The 20658-nt window shown below is 31.3% G+C and overlaps 1 pseudogene; it reads right to left on the bottom strand.

Annotated features, from left to right (window-relative positions):
* The window catches only part of LOC149534489 (receptor-like protein 4), a 125081-nt pseudogene extending 107422 nt beyond the window's left edge, over positions 1–17659 (bottom strand).
* Between the last annotated feature and the right edge of the window lie 2999 nt (positions 17660–20658).

Raw genomic sequence — 20658 nt, 5'->3', positions numbered from 1 at the left:
GAATATTGTTTGCCTCATGTTATGATCCAATGCACACCACAAGAAATATGTAGATCAGGTCGTAGACATTATTATATTGCCATCCAAATTTATTTGTGTGGATTCTATCATTATTTTCTATTGGAAGGATTGATTTCTTATTGCATTGGTTATTAGATCTAGAATATTATGAGGCTTCTCTTGTTGGAATATCATCTATTGGAAGAGCACTTAGATGCCATTTGGGCTATTACTCAAAAACCATATCAAATTGAAGCAATATTAATAATATTCTTTCTTTTTTTCCTTTAATTTTATTGAGTACTCTCACTGGTATGTAACTGAAACTTTTTGTGATGCAGATTAAAGTAAATTTTTTTCACCTCATTGCCGATTTAGCTTGGTCTTTTTTGGATGAGAAATTGGACAGTCTTCTCTGCAAGTTGAAGAATGTATAGGTATTCTAGATAGCCACCTATTTATATTGTGTTTCTTTGGCCTTTCTTGTTTTTTAATTATTGAGCTTTCTAATGATGTTCAATATTTTTTTTTGCTTGTTCTTGTAGGGTCGGTCTATAGGAGATGTTGTTAAGATTCTTATTTTCTTGAAGAAGCTTGCATAGAGTGACGCTAGAGGTATCATGGCAGAAAGGTACATATCAATTTGGCTTTATGTTTTTTTTGACATGAGAAATGATAAACCAAGGAGTAACTTAGCTATAAGGAAATGTTAGCTACAAGGAAATGTGCACTATCCTTTCTCTCTAATTCTTTCAAGTTTTTGAGATCTATAAATTTATCATTCATTTAGAAATATAAATCACTTCTATTCATTGTCACAAGTGATATCAATTATACAAGTTAAGTCTTTAAAAGTCAAAGTCTTTGTAATTAGTCAATCTTTTGGCATGTTATTATAAACAAATGAAGAGCAATTTTTCTTTCAAAAATGATTTTATGTACTCACTATCTAACTATGTATGTAGCCGAGTCTTTCTTTTTGTACATAAGTAGTCTCCTTTCTCACTTGAAGATGCAAATAGACACAATGCAAGAAGTCCAAAATTCTTCATTAACTACATGATACATCACAAAACCAACATGATGATAATTAATTGATTTGGATGTCATATTATATGAACCCATTTGAATGTGAGTTGCTGGTCAAAGGAAAAGTATTAGGGAATTTTGAGTAATTATGGTCATCTTATCCATTGTTTTATTTGTCTAATGTGGACATTTTTCCCCATACATCACTCAAGTGGAGTTGTATTGTTCATGTGAATGATTAGATAGATTATATAATCTAAAGATAAAGAAGTTTTAGATGCTTGTAATAAGCCAGATTGATAAACTACTTGCACCACCATTAATATAATTACATAATATCCATGCTTTTGTATGTTATTGATTGTTCATGCCCTAAATATGGGTTATTGCTAAAACTATGCTTCGATTAAAACTGCATGTTCATCTACATCCACACCTTCAATAAATTGACTGTGGTAATGATACAAGCTGAGTATTGCAAGTACATCTTGAGATATACTCTTGGGTGAGCCAAACATAACAAATTTTCTTGTACAAGAGGTCATCCTTAAATAGTTTATTTTTTCTAATTGATAATTTGTCTTTGTGTACATATATACATAATTTAACACATCTAGGGTGGGGGAGGAGGTCGGGGGAGCAACCTTTGTGTACATAAATACCCTCTGGTTGTATTTTACTCCCATTTAGGAGAGGAGCTACTCCAAAAAATATAATATTTTTGGGGGGGGTGGGGTAGGAAGAGGGGGTGAGAGGGAGATGCTATATCAATAATAATTAAACCATGACAACATTATAATAATACAGTTAAATATTGATGGTAGTAGCACTAGATAACAACAAAAAATATACCATGATTCATATTCATAGCCAATTATATAAGTTAATTGTTAACAATTTTTTTAAGGAAATGCAAGAATTTAAAAACAACTATATATCAAGTAATAGTTACATATATTCTTCAGAATTATGAAGGAATATGTTTATTAGTTACTTAACAATTAAAACCTTTTTGTTGATGCTATGTAGGAAAGTTAAAATAGTTAGGTAAGTGTCAATAGTTATAAAAGCCTTTCAGATCTGTAAAAAAAAATTGTAAACATTATAGAAAGTTTCCCTACCATCAAAGATGCCTAGCCATATGTGGGACAATCTAGGGATGTCTCAGATGTTCCCCACTATCTCTAGGATGGGTAGATGTCTAAACAGAGTCTTGTAATGTTAGAAGATTTTTGGGGATAGCTAGAGAACCAAGCTCCCTTTCTGTCCCACTATATGTGAAATACCATTGGGGGAGGGGATGGGGGTTTGAGGGCCAAGTATGTGTCTGTGGAACACATAGGCCTTTTAGTGTGTCAGAGAATAAAAAAAGTTTCTAATATGAGTGATTTACAGCCTAAACATACAGATACTTCAGCTTTCTTGAGTTTAATGTTTCTTGCACTTCCTTGTGATGTTTAAGTTTGGGTTTATTAGGTAGCTTTTGTAGAAAAATGATTTTCCTACCTAGAATCTTAAACAATTTTTTTATTAGGTCCAATATTAAACACATTCTAGCTTGTTGTATTGTTCCCTTGTTATTGTATATGTGTCTCAGTGTGTACATATATGTACTAGATACATTATTTCACTATCTCTATTTTTTCCTTCTTGTTTTTGTTGTTTGCACTTCAATAAAACTTGTGTTGAATATAATCTCCAATCTTTTATTTTTGAACCATAAATTACTTTCACATGTAAATTTGGGATTCTGCCTATAATATATTAGTTTTTCCTTTCATGTAAGTCATTCCTGCAAATATATTCATTCATAAGGTTCTCAAATGTTGTGGAATACTTGAAGGTTGTGTACTAGATTTGTATTTAGGTGTTGCTAAAGGTAATGTCATTTTTCTTTTGTTAACATGGATTTAATTCATGTTATGTGTAGATTGCTTGAGTTACTTTGGAATATGATGTATATAGAAGAAGCAATGGATGAAGTGCTAGAGTCTAGAGCTTTTATTGAAATCCTTGGTCACTGTATCTTAGTAGACTATGCAAGTCAAGATGTCAGTTCAGAAGAAAAAACTATATATTTTGCATTCTCATGTTGTGTGAATTAGCTCATAGTAATTCCAATGGTAACACTAATTATTTTGTTAGTTAGATATCAATAGTATTTTCTCAGATAGATATTTTATAGATTTATTAAATGCTTGTAATTTTCTTGTACAAGGTTTACATTTTGTAGTGTCTTTCAAAGGTTAAGGTTGGATAATTTGTGATTCCTTCACTCAAACTATTATGGGAAATTATATCTTTGGACAATGAGAGAAATTTTTGTAGATTGAGCAAATGTTCTTTCCTTAAATTTGAAAATAGTTGAATACCATCATAATATCATTTTTTGAGAACCCCCTACAATGGGTAGATTATTTTATGAATATGATATTAAGAGAGGTGGGTACCCTCTATTTTGTATGTGGATTCAATCATGTTTGTTATTGTTTACCTTTGACATATGTGGGTTTGAGGGAGCTAAGCATCAATAGGATAAGGTTAACTCACATGACTACTAATGGTATAGGTGGGCCAGCATGCTATGACCCAAACATATATTCTCTCCCTCTCCATGGTCTAGATGTAAGGAATGAGACAATTTGATAGATGGGAACTTCATCCATCTGTAACCACTTGTAGTGCCATCAATATAAGTCTATGAAATCTCATCTCAAGGTGGTGGTAGACCCACCAAAGACCTAAAGATAAATATCCAAACTAATCATTGACTAGGTTGTCATCTTCCATTACTTTGGATATTTATCTTCTAGTAATTTGGTTTTTAAACAAAACATATTGGTTGAAATTTCCACCAATGTTTACCAACATTGGTGGAAATCAAATTTGGTCAAAAATGTCCACCAAAGATTTGCCAAAAATTTGACCAATGCATTGACAAGGATGTTGTCATGGGTTTGGCATCCTAGTCAATCATGGGCTAACATTGGTCAAACTTTTGACCAATCTTTGGTAGAAATTTAGACCAATGCATCAACCAAGATGTTGTCATGAGTTTGGTATCTTGGTCGATGCTTTGGTTGAAATTTTGATCAACTTGGTTGATATTTTGACCAATGATCTTAATAACAAGGAAAGCCATTTTTGACAAAAATAGTGATAAAGAAATCGGTCAAAATTTTGACTAACATTAGTAAAAAATTTGACCAATTTTCATTGAAAAATGAATCATATAAACCAAAATGCAAGTGGAAGTAGAGTGATGCAATAAATTTGTAGCCTTATCCACCTTTAATAAATGGGAAATAGAGGTTTTGATGGCCTCAAAGCAATAAATCTCTCAAAAATAGAGTAGAAGACTAGGGAGACAAGCTCACACTAGGTACATGATAAATGGATCAAAAAGTGGATTGAAGGAGATTCTTTAGAGAGTGATTCTCCCAAGCATAGAGTTGGTTTAATACTAATTCACTATATCCAAAGGAAGAAAAATGTAGCAACAAAAAACCTCTTTCTATAAGTGAAAAATTCATTTCTACCAAAGACTAAGGGACACTAGGAACTTGTAACTTAGCAATGTTGAGATGTCCCCAAATTTTATAATTTTTCTTAATTAAGTGGTCCTAAATTAAAATATTATCATAAGGAATTATTAGATTAATTAATTTTTTTTAGGTGTTAGGTTAAGATTGATGTATTTTATTATTTTAAAAATAATTTATAACTAAATTCATGGTGAGCATCGGTAGAAAATAGATGGGTAAAGAAAAACTCTAGTCTTGTTTATAAAATAAAAAATTTCAAAATTACATTGCTACAAACATCTCGATATAGAATTTTAGAGAATGATTTTACAAATAGTAGAATATTTTACAAAGTTCTTCTTCTACGATCTCTTATATTTATGATATCCATAGAAATCCTAGTCAAAAGTCTGAAATTTGCTTCTAGAATCTCTTACATTAATGATATCCATAGAAAACCTAATCAAAAGTCCCACATTTCAAGGATCCTTCTAAAGTTTTGTCTAATTTTTACCGTGGACCCTATAGTTGCACACATAATTTGAAGACACCTCCAAAATTTCTTGAGAACATGTTAAATACCAAGATAATTAACTATCATTAGAAAACTAAAGTTGTTCTTTGAATCTTTTTCTAAGAGCACTTAATTAACTATCATCAAAAAACTCAAGTTATCATTCAATTCTTTTTATAAGAGCCCTACACAATCTACTAAAAATGAATGTTAACATTTGTATCATTTCACAATCTTCCTTTTGATCAAATTAAATATATCATTCTATCATTCCCATCATATAATCAAGGATAAGAAAATTTTATAATTAAGCTTATCTAGTAATGATCATCCCTATATTACCAACAACTTATTGATAATTCAATCATTCACTAATCCCATCCTTATCTTATGAACACTTTTAGAGCTTACACCAATTTACTTAAGTAAAAATAAATATTTCATGCCCCTAAGATACCTTAAGTTTTGTAGAGAATAAGGCTTTGCTATAATGAGCTATACATGAAGAATATATTGCATATAAAATTTATTGATCTTCAATCATAACTTAATAAGAAAATGTAATCTTATAGCTATTGGAAATATAATAAGAATAACTGAGAGGGGAGGGGTGAATCAGTTACTACAAAAATAAATTCTAGATCCATTATATGTCAATACAAAATAACATCTAAAAATTGAACTTTGTTGAAGCTCGGTACACACACAAAAAATGATGTAACTTAGTAAACACTTAAAATTCTCGATAAATACTTAATATGAAAATCATAATATATTATCTTTTATTAATATTATTTTAACTTACATTCAAACACATAAGAGAAATAGCATTAACACATTTGACACCAAGATTTAATGTGGAAATCCAATTTTGGAAAAACTACCAATTATAACTAGTTACTATTTTTCACTCTTTTGAAGTGAGCCCTATTAGGAGCCAACCCTATTAAAGGTTTAAAAACACACTATTATTTGTGACCCTATTAGAGGGTTTAATCACCTTATTAGGAGTGACCTTTCTAGAGGTCTTTGGACAATTCAATAGAAATGCCACCTTGTTAGAGGATTTACAAATAACTGTTAAGCCAACTATGTTAAGAGATTTAGATCACTGCTACAATGGTTGGAGAGTAACAATGAGATGACCTAATTTCAAATGCAACTAAATTACTGATTATAGATCTTAATTGTAGCTTGTATACTTGATCCTTCTTGATCGAATGTGTCTTTTTAGCTTCTCAAGGATATGCTACTTTCCCTTCTAATTCGCTTCATCTTAACATCATTTCATCTTGAATTATCTTCCATGCATTCAAACACTTTTAATTCTCAACTTGACCTTATATTTATATCTTTCATGTTATGAAGTCAAATAGAATATAACTTAGAATAATTAGTATTCATCCTCCCAGTTGGCTAGAACCAATAGATAAATCAATTGAACTTAATATGCTAAAATAATAAAATCCTTTGTTAGCCAACCTTGCTCAATAGACACTAACTCTAAAATGATTTTCTTGTGTTAACCAAGTGAACTCGATCAACATTACATATTTAAAAAGTTCCTTTGGTAACCTAGTGAGCTCAGTTAGCACTAGTTCCACCCAACATTTCCTTCATTAATCGAGTGAGCTCAATTAACACTCAACTTTCACAAGCCTTTTCTTTGACACCCGAGTGAACTCGATGGATACTGTCTTCTAAACTAGGAAAAATCTAAAATGCTCAGTAGAAATAGAAAATTGTCTTCAATGCCTAAGTAAGCTTTACATACACTAACTGGTGATTATATGACATTTTGTGCAACATCAAAGACAATACACAATTAATCAATTGTTCCAAAAATCTCCCTCTTTGGCATTGATGGCAACACAACATGTTATAATACAATGAAACTTTTTAAAGCAAGAATAAAGTAAGGAATTATCCTTATTTTTATTCTAATTCTCATCCATGAGAACTCCCTTATCAGTGTGAACTCTTTCTATCTTCAGTTTCTCCCTCTGTTAAAAAACTTATGTCTACTATAACTTCTTCTGCCAAGTTCATTCTCCCTTTCTACATCTCTTTATCTTTTTGTTTGCAAAATTTCTATGATATATGATAGAAAACTTCTCCCTCCTTGATATCTCATGCTAAAGACAATATTCATTGAATATCAATGTACTTTAAGTACTGATTCATTTGAAATATGCCCTTGTCAATACTACACCAACTAATTGATCTTCAACATGCTCTAGTTGATGCATCACTAAACTTTATTTAGTGAGCTTCATATAGGGGAATGACCCCTAGCTTACTTCTTAGATACAAAAATGCATCTTTAGGTAATGGCTTCATGAATATGTCTACAATTTGTTCTTTTTTATTCACATATTCTAATCTTACTTCTTTTCTTGTACCAACTCCCTTAAGAAATGATATTTTATAGCAATGTGTTTTGTTTTGGTATGCATCACTAGATTCTTTGATATATTGATTGCACCGGTGTTATCAATATCTATAACTACTAGATCCTTGATCTCTATCTTCATACCTAGCACAAGTTGTTTGAACCAAAAAATATTAGAACAATTGACTATTGTTGCCACATATTATGCCTCTGCTATGGACTAAGACATAATTTTGTTTCTTACTTGTCCAAGACATAGTCTTTTACCAAGAAAGAATGCTCCACCACTGGTGCTTTTATGTCATTGATACTTCCTGCCCAATCAACATTTGTGAATACTTTTAAATCAAAATTGCCTCCTATTTTGTACCATAAACCATATTCTTCAACACCTTTTAGATATCTCATGATTCTTTTGATTGTCACCATGTAATTTTCTTTGGGATTTGTTGAGAATCTTTCCACCATACTGCTAATGCAATATCAGGCCTTGTATGCACTACATACTGCAATATTCCAATTACTGATCTATATGTGGTTTGATCTACCTCTTTGGAATCATCATTTTTGAAAAGCTTATGTCTAGTAGATATAGGGGTTCCAACTAGTCTTGAATCTTCCATTCCAAATTTCTTTACTATCTCCTTGATATATTTAGATTGAGTAATGTAGATACCATATTTCTTCTACTAGATCTACAATCCAACAAAGAATTTTATCTCTCTAAACATAGACATTTCAAATTCTTTACTCATTTTATTTGAAAATGCCTTGCATAAGTCATCATTTCTCTACCAATACAATCTTTTTGTCTATTCCTTCTTTGATATACAAACTACTACTATCATTTATTCTTTGAAAACCAATTTGTAGCAAGTAGTTATGGAATCTTTCATACCAAGCTCTAGGAGCTTGCTTGAGACCATATAATGCCTTGTGTAATTTGTAGATCATGTCTCTTTTGCTAGGATCTAAAAAACCTTTAGGTTGTTTAATGTAGACTTCTCTCATCAAGAAATGTAGGTTTTACATCCTTTTGATAAACTTTAAATCTTCTTTGAGTTGCATTGACTAGTAAATTTATAACACCTTCTAATCTTGCAAAAAGAGAAAAAGTTTCACCATAATTAATACCTTCTTCTTGAGAATAGCCTTTACTTACCAATCTTTCTTTGTTTTTGGAAACTTTTCCATCTTCATCTAGCTTATTTCTGAATACCCCAGTTGGTGCCAATTACATTTTTATCCTTGGGTCTAGGAAGAAGAGTCCATGTTTTGATCTTCTCTATCTATTATATTTCTTCATTCATTACTTCAATCCAACTTTCATTATCCAAAGCATCCTTAAAATTTCTAGGTTCAAATTCAACAAGTAAACATGTACCTTTTAATTTGTTTCTTGTCATTGTTCCATCTGATTTGTCTCCAATGATCTAATTAGGTGCATGATGCCTTCTGACATATCTTGCTAACATAGGTTCTTTGGAATTGGAGATTTTTTTACTAATTTCTTCATGAAATCCAATATTAAGATCAAGTCCTACTATCTATGACTTGAGTCCATCAGAATTGGTTTGCTCTAGTAATAACTCAATAGCCTCTGAGTATGACTCGGGTCCTTTACACTGTGACTTGGGTTGCATTATCTACAACTTGGTAGCTGTTGGAGATTTTGGGGACTCGACAAGTGAAGCTTCCTATCTACTAGATAGATTTGATAGGGTATCATGTTCATAGTAAAAAAATTGTCAATAATCCTAAGGCTTCTTTTTGCTTTCTTCTTCACTCTTTTCTGCAAACTCATCAATTCTCACATGTGCACTTTCTATGATTTTATGAGTAGACAAATTAAAAAATTTATAAGCTTTACTTCTATAGGAGTACCCTAGGAATATGCCTTCATCACCTTTGACATAAAATATACCTTTTCTAGATTCTTTCAAGAGATAACATTTTTCGCCAAATAATTTCAAGTAACTTACATTAGGTTTGTAGTCATACCATAGTTCATAAGGAGTTTAATTTGAGTCTTTCTTTAGCTATACTATGTTCAAAGTATGTATTGCAGTGTTGATTGCTTCCTTCTAGTATTTGATTGCAACATTCTTCTCTATCATTAGTGTTCTTGTCCAATCCATGATGGATCTGTTCCTTCTTTGAGCTATACCATTCTTCTAAGGTGTACCAGCGGCTAATACTTGTCTTTTAATTCCTTTTTCAATAAAAAATTCATTGAATTTATTGGAAATGAATTCACCACCTCTATTTGATCTCAAACATTTCAACTTCTTTCTAGTTTATCTTTCTACTCTTGCCAAATACCACTTGAATTTTTGAAAAGCTTCTAATTTTTCTTTTAGATACATTACAGTCATCATTGTAGAATACTCATTAGCAAAAAGAATGAAAAAATGTATCTCTACTATGACTCTCTATTCAAATAGATCCACATAAGTGTGTATGCACATGCTATAAGACTTCTTCAGAATGATAGTTCTTACTTTTGAAACTAGTTTTTCCCATCTTACCAATTTGACAATTTTTGCATAGACCCATATCAACTTTCCTTAAGCTAGGAATACTTCTTACTCTTTTGTTTATGCTTATTATAACTAGATTATCAAAGTTTACATTACATAATCTTTTGAGCCATAACCACCTTTCTTCTACTTAAGCAATAAAACATGAACTTTCATTGAGATCTAGGTAGAATAAGTTACCTTTTGTTTGTTTGCTAGATCCAACCAAATTTACTTTTCCATCCAGTAGTTTGGCATTCCTATTCATAAATTCTATCTTGAATCCAATTTTATTCAACTATGACACACTTAGTAGATTATGCTTTATTCCTTCAACCCAATAAGCATTATCATATATAAGTTCATTGCTCAAAGAGATAAATTCTTTTCCTTTTATGCAACAAGGTTCATTATTTCCAAATCTCACACTACCACCATAATAATATTCCATGTGCTCAAACTTTGTTTTGTCTCCAATCATATGATGTGAGAAGCCACTATCAATAATTCATGTATCACTTTTTCTAACATGAGAGATAAGTGTGATCTCATATCCTTTATCATAAGATTCATCTTTTACAACAATATATACCATTTCATCCTCACTATTATCAGAATCTTTAGCCAAAAGATAAGATTTCTTTCCATTGTTCTTGTAGTCCTTGTAGTTTTTGAATTTCTTTTTTCCTTTGTACTTATTACTTTTCTTTTCATCTTTTTTTTCTATGTTTGGGCATCTTGCATAAATGTGACCAACTTCTTCACAAGAAAAATAGATAAGAGGAATTTTAGCTTTTTACATTCCTCTGCCTTTTGAATATTTATTTGCAAGTAGGGCTTCAACAACTTCAAGATTACTGTCTAAACTTTCTTCTTCTTCTTCACTTCCTTATTGATTGACCATTGATTTATTACTCTTTTTCTTGAGTGAGAGTTTAACTTCAAATGCAAACTCAATACCTTTGGAACTAGGCACATATTTGTTATAGTTATCCAACTCAAAAGCTATCAATCTTCCAACTAGAGCATCCAAAGTTATCTTACTATTTGGATCACATATCATTTCTTGAATAGTAGAAAATCTAATTGCATAGATAGGAAGAATGGTTTTGAGTACTTTTCTTACAACTATTTTTTCATCAATGTCTCCTCTAGATGCTTTGATTGCACTCACACTTGCTTTGATTCTTTCCAAATATTTTGCAATGTTTTCATCTTCTCTTATTTTCATCTAATCAATTTTTTCTCTAATACTTTCTACTTTAGCTCTTCTTACATTATCATCTCCTCCATACATATCTTTCAATTTAACTCACATATCATAAGCTATAGTACAATCTTTGACTTCATCAAATTCAGCATAATTAAGAGTAGACACAATATCAATCATCATGATGTTATAATTTTTCTTTTCAGAAATGTCTTAAACTGATAATGTTCTAGTACGAGTCTTGTATTTAGTATCAAGATACTTACAACCTGAATCACTGACAATGGCTAGATGTAACCTCATAATTCCTTGCCATGCTACAAAATTGTCTCGGTTCAACTTGGGAATCTCTATTCTATAAGACATCTAGATCTTTAGCTTAGGTCCTTGAAACCTTCTCTATAAGCATCAAAAGATCTAATACCAATTGTCGAAAATATAAGAAGAGTAAATGAGAGGGGAGGGGTGAATTAGTTACCAAAATTATAAATACTAGATCCCTTAGATGTTAGTACAAGATAACCTCTAAAAACTAAACTTTGCTAAAGCTCGATAAACAAACAAAAAATGTTGTAACTCGATAAACACTGAAAATGCTTAACAAATACTTAATATGAAAATCTTAAGATATTATTTGTGATTATTATTATTTTAACTTAGGTGAAAACACATAAGAGAAATAGCATGAATGCATTTGACACCAAGATTTAATGTAGAAACCCAATTTGGAAAAAACCACCAATTGCAACTAGTTATTGTTTTTCACTCTTCTGAAGTGATCTTGTTAGGATCCAACCCTTTTAAACGTTACAAAAAACACTATTAGGTGTGACCCTATTAGAGGATTTAATCACCTTTTTAGGAGTGGCCTTGTTAGAGGTCTTTAGATAATTCAATAGAAATGCCACCTTGTTAAAGGATTTACAAATAGCTATTAAGCAAACTCTATTAAGAGATCTAGATCACTATTACAATGGTTAGAGAGTAATAATGAGATGACCTAATTTTAGATGCAACTAAATTGCTGATTATAGTTCTGAATTCTGGCTTGTATACTTGATCCTTCTTGGTCAAATGTTTCTTTTCAGCTTCTCAAGGATATCTTTCTTATCCTTCTGATTCGCTTCCTCCTAGCATCATTTTATCTTCAATTATCTTCCATGCATTCACACACTTTTAATTCTCAATTTCACCTTATATTTATATCTTTCATGTTGTCAAGTTAGCTACAATATAACTTAGAATAATTAATATTCATCTCCCTAGTCAGCTAGAACCAATAGATAAATCAATTGCACTTAATATGCCAAAACAAGAAAATCCTTTGTTAGCCAACCCTACTCGGTAGAGACTAACTCAAAAATAATTTTCCTATGTTAAACAAGTGAACTCAGTCAATATTGCATATTTATAAAGTTCCTTTGGTAACTGAGTGAGCTTAGTTAGCACTGGTTCCACTTAACATTTCCTTCATTAACCGAGTGAGCTCAGTTAACACTCAACTTCCTCAAGCCTTTTCTTTGATACCTGAGGGAACTCAATGGATACTATCTTCTAAACTAGGTGAACTCTGGAATGCTTGGTAGATATAGAAAACTATCTTCAATGCCTAAGTGAGCTTGGCATACATTTACTGGTGATGATATGACATTTCGTGTAACATCAAAGATAATACACAATTATTCAATTGTTCCAACAATAGCATCCTTTAAGTTAGTAAGATATCCTAACTAAAACCTTTTTTAAATGGTGTATACAAGGTCTAATTAAACATATGTTCTTTCTTGCTATAGTGTAGATTTTTGAAATGAAGTTGAAATTTCAACTACCAAACTATAATGTCCCTACTATTGTGGTTATCTTGGGACAAGTAATACTTGAAAAATAACTTTTAGAATCACAACAATAAACAAACAAAAAATATTATTATACGCTCTAATTTAACCCCAATCTTAAGGAAATCTCCATATTGAGCTTCCTAGCTCATAACTACCTCATCATCTTCCTAGGCTTCCTAGGAGCACACCCCTTATGAATCTTCTTTGATGAGACATCCTCTATCCAAGCCCAATCACATATGCATATGTTGACACCTTTAAGAATATACTTGCCATTGTAATAACCCCAAGCATGTTGGCCAAATGGATATAATTCTCACATACCAACATTGTAGAGGTTGTATCCATGAGGTAGTGTTGGCCAAATGAGCATTATACCCATCTTTGATACCAACACTATATATTAATCTCTTTCATGTAAGCCTAATGAGTAATTACACCCATTTCTGATACTAACATTTGCAATTTGTATTTTACTTCCATCATGTTAGCCAAATGGGAATTTCACCCATCTCTGATATTGACACTAGGAGTTTTAATCCCATCTCTATCACGTCAGCCAAATGAGATTTCCACCCATCTCTTATACTAATTCGAAGTGTTTGAGAACAATCTATTTCCACCATAAGAACCATTATTAATATTTCAAAAATTAGCTATATACTTTTATAAATAAAACATCTTTTGTATATTTCTATATTCATATATATATATATATATATGAAATGAAAACTATATAATAAAGATCTTTACCTAATAATAAAGATAACCTTCTAATAAATAAAACATATCATTTTAAATAATGCATGCCTTTTTATTATTAAATTTGTATAATTTTTTGGATTCTAAGCTCCTCTTATTAAATGGTTTTGAAAGGGATTTAATTCTCTTGTTCTTTCCCTTAGGAAACTCCATGTAAACTCCCCTCTTTCATGTTTAAAGTTTGAGGAAAATATTGAATGCCTCTAAATGTTGTGAATTCCACATGAATGGATGGAGTATAGAATTGTATCCCCTTCAAATTTCTTTCTATGTTTGTGCTTATAACCATTCATTCTTTTTCTTCCATTATGACATATCCACATAGGATGCCTTACATCAATTCCTTATTGATATCTTCATTTTTTCCTTCCCTTTTTTTGGCATCTTTTGTTCTGCAATTTTATACCACTAATACCAATCAACATGACCTATCATCATGGTGCTGACATGCTTAGGTCACCATATTAATACACTCTTCATAAGATTATTAAGAAATATAGTTTAAGATTATTGTTTAATTTGTTTAGACATAATTTTTTAATTATATAAAAATTATTTTTCTATTATTTAGAGTATATATGTAAAATAATATTTAATAATTATTTTAACTTCTTTTATTATTAATTGTTTAATGATTCTCTCATATTAATCACTTAGTTATTTATATTAGGCTAATTATTCTATTTAATTAAATTATGTAATTATTTTAACTAGAAATATTTGACCATTGTAATTTATATCAATATTTATTATGAGAAGGGATATTATGCAAACCCTCTTATGTTAAAGTCATAAAAACTCTAATAGTATTTTTTACAAACTACCAATTCCAATTTATCAAACAACCTATCATTACTAGTTCTACTATTTTATTTCCAATTGGAGATGAAACTAAAGAGTTATAATTTATTTCCAAACCATAACAAAAAGGTGAATTTATTATTTCACCTTCTCTCATGATTTGAACTTAGGTATTAAATCCCTAACTTTCATTGCTATTTCCATAAAGATGCAAGTGATGATGCTAATACTCATATTTTCTAAAAAAGACTATAACAAAGGATTCAAATATTTATACTACAACACTTCCATAGAAAGCAACTTCCTTCCTTACCAAAAAAGCTCATAATCTAAGCAAATAAAATAACAATTCACACAACCATCCACATTGATAATCAATTGCCTATATTTACCTTCCAATTTTTTTCCTACACAAACTGGAAGGGGAAGACAAGACATCAGATGAAAGGGTATGACTGACAACAATGATCTAATCATGTTTTCTCTTCCTACCTCAACAACAATACCCCTTTCCATGACTATAGTTTGCTTCCAATTTTATCAAGAAGTGATTGGAATTCCAAAATATTTACTAGGAAAATCACCTCTCCTAAATCCCAAAATCTTAGTAATCTCTCTTTCTATGTCTTTGTTACAATTGAAGAAAAATACTCTAAACTTCTCTTGACTAACTACTTAGTATGAAGCCTTGGAATACTAATTTACTATATACCTTTGATATGATTTTCCTTTTGTATATTTTATTCCCTAAATAAAATTTTATCATTAACATGTTGTTGAGGGGTTGCTATGGGAAGAGTATTAGTTATTTTAATAATTTTGATGATTCTTTATAGTTGGTAATTAGTTATAGTCCTTGCAAGGGATTTAACCATTATAATGAATAGGAGTGGGATATTAGGTCTCCTTGTCAGAAACCTCTAAATATTTTTAAAATTCCTTTTAGAGTACTATAATAAGCAGAAATATCTTGAGTGTCATGATGCATTCAAATATTAGACTTATCCATCACCTAGAAAAACCAAATGCCTCAAGAAATTTACATATAAAGCTCAAGTAAACTTTTTCATATTCCTTTTTGATATCTAATTTTATTAACATATTTTTTTTGTTGTTGTATTGAATATATAATTTCCCAAGTTAGAGTACTTAATCCCTCAAATATAGATCTACCATGAATGAAGCCTCATGTTTCTTCAACAATAATCTAGGGTAAGAGTGACTTTAGTCTATTAGCTAATGCTTTTGTACCTTATAAATTGTGTTGCATAACAAAATAGGTCTATAATCCTTCAAGTTTTTAGATTTTTCTTTCTTACATACTAATGTATTGAAAGTATTATTAATTTCTCTTAATATCTTGCCTAAATTTCTTGCACTTTCTAAAGATTCTACCATTTCTTGGCCAAAAAAGTACCAACATTTTTCAAAGAAGCAAGCCAAAAAATCATTTGGTCCTAGATCCTTCTTCGGGTGTAATTGTTTGAGGGAAGATTCTATTTCCACATAGGTGAATTTGCTATGTTGTTTCTTATTTTGTTCATCAAAATTTAACATTAGAATATTTTCAAGTAAACTCTTGTGAGCCTCAAAATTAGATCCTTCATAAATTTTTAACAAAATTAAATTAAATTTGATAACTATAGCTACAATCTAAACCAGATTTTCTATTAGTTCTCCTATTGGATTCTTTATCTTCTTTATTATTTTAATTCAATTTCTTGATTTAGTGCAATTGTGGAAGAATTTTTTTTTCTTGTCTCCTTTAGACAACCAAGTTTCTCTAGACTTTTGCTTCTAGAATATCTCCTCTTTTGTCAATATATCTTCATATTTTTGCATTAACTCTCTCTTTTAGATATATCAATACCAATCCATAGCTTGTTTTGTAATTTCTTCATTCATATTTCTTATTTCTTCTAGTTGATCTTTGGTAGCAAAAATGTTGCTAAACTATTCTCTATTCCTCTATATCAATTTTAATTTTATATTTTTCTAACTTGGTAGTAAACATGAATAAATTGAACCCTACCATATCCTCTTCTTTCCATCACTTCTCAATCATCTCACATAAATTCTTTCTATTCATCCACATGTTTTCAAATTTAAAGGGTCATCTCTAGATTCTCCAATAATGTCCAATTCAATAGTAAAATGATCTAATCTAGCACAATCATAGTAACAAAATTATGATTGAAGTCTACTATGTTTCCTTTGAAAAAAAATTGTCTAATGTCTTAGCTATCTAGTTGAAGCTTGATTTTCTATTTTTCCATGTCAATACCCCATTTTCCGTGCTGATATCCTTAATATTATGGTGTTCTATCCATGTTTCAAAGTCTATTAGTGAATTGGGTTCCTTCTCAATCCCCTAGAATTTTCTGAGAGACTCAGGATTGAATTGAGATAACCTCCCAAAAGATAATTATTTCCTTGAAGAAAGGAAGGTCGATGCTCTACTTCATCCTGCCAAATTTTTTTTGCATAGTCAAGGAATAGGACCATAAATGTCAAATAATTGGGTTTTTAGATTACTTACAATACTCTTAAACCAAACACACATCCAATTGTTACTATTTTACAACATTTTACTACAACTTCGCTAGGATCCCATATCTAGAAGTTTCTTGAATCATGATTATTTCTACCAAAATATTTCTTTGATATCCTCTTTTCTTTGGATATTTAGCACAATTAGACTTTAATTTACCATAATATTTCTTTGATAACCCTAATTCTACCAATGCTTTTACTCCAACCACATTTAATTCCTTACTATTTTTAATTTATTTTTCTATCAATTCTCCTTCCTCCAACTCTTCTTCCAATTCTTCCCTATCCTAATTATGTTCCAGATTTACACTAGCTTCATCTTTTTGATCCCATAGTTCTAATATATCTCTAATTAGTTGTTGTTTTCCAATCTATACAACTTACCATCCTCTTGGATGTCTCCTTCTTCAATCGCCATAATTGTATTCTCCTCACTTTCACTATCTCCTTCTTGCATACCCACCTTCGTTTTCTCCATTACAAAATGATCCACAATGTATTCGTCCTGCACTACCATGGTCTGAGGATTTTGCATGAATTATTGTTTAATTGACTTCATTTGATACTTTTTTCCATTGTCTCCCCCTTATTTGAAGGTCTATGTAGAATTTTAGTTATTTTTTGATTTACCTCTACTTTATCTACATATAGTTTAGTTAATTTCCCTTCAATCTCTTTTTTAAAGATAATAGTATCTTGTTGCAATTGTTCTAAAGAAACTTTCTAGTGTGATAAAATTTGTTCTTAATAAAATGTTGTTGTGTGACAAATATTTCTTCTTTTCCTTAACAATCACAGGGACCTTTTGCTATATTAGCATACCCTCCATCTCTATTATAATCCCCCTTTATCAAATTTGAAATTCATCGATCCCTAGGTTGGAGAGGTGACATGCTTGTTATTGTTGCACAATTCAAATTCCTTATTTTGAGCATTGCATCTATTTCATCAATAGGGCCATCATAAAAGGCAGGGTTTATCATCTATTGCTAGTTTCCATGTCATCTAAATCTTTCATTTTTATATTCATATCTAACAATTCTTTTACCTCTTTTAATTGATTAAACTTGTTATACCACCGCATCCCCAAAATGATCCCATCTCTTTTCTAATAATTTCTATTATATTTGGGAACTATTATTCTATTGAGATTTTTCCTAAATTAACCCATTTTAGGGTTCTCTCAAGTTTGTATGTCTTGGGATTGAAATTAGGTATCCAATAATGAAAACTATACCCTCTAAAATTAAATTTCCATTTAATATTTATTTTGTAACCTCAATTTTTTTGCATATTATAAATATGAATTCATTCTCTAAGGTGCAAAATCTGACCTAGCTTGGAAATTTTATTTCTCACCATTTGAAAATACTTTCGATGGGTTGGTTTTTTGTACACCAGGTTGTAAAGATCACTTGCACTGCATATAGATCCCATCTACTTTTTAAGGCTATATCATTTGGTACACAAAGTTTATTCTTGGGTGAATTGATCATGTTGGCTCTAAGTGAGAAAATATTTCCTCCCTCCATTTTTCTAGACCTCGACATGTCTAATATCTAACTTTGATTTTTAAGAGGGATCATGCTCTTCCTGGACTAGATAACATGCTGTTAGGATTAAACCATGGATCTAAATAACAATTACATACAAATATAAACAATATCAAAAAAAATCTATGCTCCACAGGGATGCGTCCCCTGCCTCTGTACCCTAGTACCCGTATCGGGTATGAAACAAGGATGCAGGTACAGATTTTGGCCGTACCCTATGACATCCCTTTTTGAGGGGAAAGGGGACGGTCCCCGAAATGCCAAAAAAAGTTTCATAGGAAACTTGGGTATGAATTTCTGTACCAAGGACGATGTTCTTGTCCCTTGCCCGTACCCTTTTGCCCACGCCGTCCCCTATTTTCCAGCCGGCCGTGGGTGAGTTAAAAAGTTAAAAAATGGTTTTTAAAAAAAAAAATTTAGTCTTTTCTATTTTGCCTAGGGCCCACATGGATGTTAAGTTGTTAACCCTAATGTGTCTTCTTAAATAGTTAAAGTTGGAGTTCATTGCTCATTTGGAGTTGTTTGCAAGTTGGGAAGAGGAAGAGGAAAACATTGAACATTCAACAACAACAAAAGAGAAGTGTGTTTTGGAGGTGGAAGAGAAAGTTTTGCCTTCATTTCTACTTCATTCCAGGTATGTTTTTTATTTTCTTTTTGTTTGATTCAAACTTCATTGTTGTTTGTTTTCATTTTTCATTTTTTTCAATGACATAGAGAGGGCATGTTAATGGAACATTGAAATATTTTTTTTTTCTATAACTTGCAGCAGTATACTATAAATCATTGTAAAATCCAAAGGCAAAAACATGAGCAGCAGTGAGAGTGAGGGAAGTCATGATAGCATGGAAGTTGCCATGCAAGAAACTCAAGTGTCACAATTACAAAGACCAAGAAAAAGACCTAGGGCAGCCATTGATGAGCCTAATCTAGATCTCCCTATGGAAGATGCAATGCCTAATCCATTTGAGTGCCCTTCCAAAGCCCTAAAAAAATATGCCAAAGGCCCATTCAACCCTAAGAAACCTCTCCTACAATTTGCCACAAAAGTAGACAAGAATAAGAAGAAAAATTGGGGGGTAGTAGGGAATGGGAGTGTCATTTATGTAAGAAGCATTATTTTGGGAGCTACACAAGAGTGTATTGCCATCTTTTATGGATAAGTGGGCAAGGGGTGAAAGGTTGCAAAAAAATTACGGAGGAAGAAAAACTTGAGGCCAATAGGTTGTATGCGGAGGGGGAGTTATTGAAATCCAGGGGTCCTATGAGTAGCACACCCACACCCTCATTGACTCCCACTAGCACTGTTAGTAAAGGGAAGGGAAAGGCCAAGACTAAGAGAGATACCAATGTGGCTGATTTATTTAACATACAAGCAAAAGATAGAGCTGAAGAGTCCATTGGCAGATTTCTTGTTGCTCATGGCATACCATACCATGTTTCTCATTCCTCATTCTATAAACAAATGTGCAAAGATATTTATGCTGCTGGTCCCTCATTTGTACCACCAGGAGAGACTAAATTATGCACCACTATCCTTGACAAAGAGTACTCAAAAGTAAACATTTTGATGGAGGATATGAGGCAAACATGGATGAGTGATGGATGTTCTATTATCATAGATGGTTGGACCGATATCAAACATCGGCCACTCATCAATCTTATTGTCACTAGTACAGCAAGGGCCTATTTTCTTAGAGCCATTGATTGTTCGAGAAAAAAGAAGGATGCATCCTTCCAATTTTAGATTTTGAAGGATGCTATAGAAGAGGTAGGGACTTCAAATGTTGTGCAAGTAGTCACTGATTTAGCCTGTGTGTGTAAATCAGCTGGATTGATAGTAGAGAGCACCTATAGACACATTTTTTAGACCCCATGTTGTGTACATGCATTGAATAACACCTTGAAGGACTTTGGGAAAATTGATTGGATAAAGACTATGGTGTTTGAGGCTAGACACGTACAA

Source organism: Cupressus sempervirens, chromosome 10, assembly GCF_028749045.1.
Source record: "Cupressus sempervirens isolate cs-2001-9-10 chromosome 10, ASM2874904v1, whole genome shotgun sequence".
In the NCBI taxonomy this organism is placed as follows: Eukaryota; Viridiplantae; Streptophyta; class Pinopsida; order Cupressales; family Cupressaceae; genus Cupressus; species Cupressus sempervirens.
This window is presented reverse-complemented; position numbering and strand designations above follow the sequence as displayed.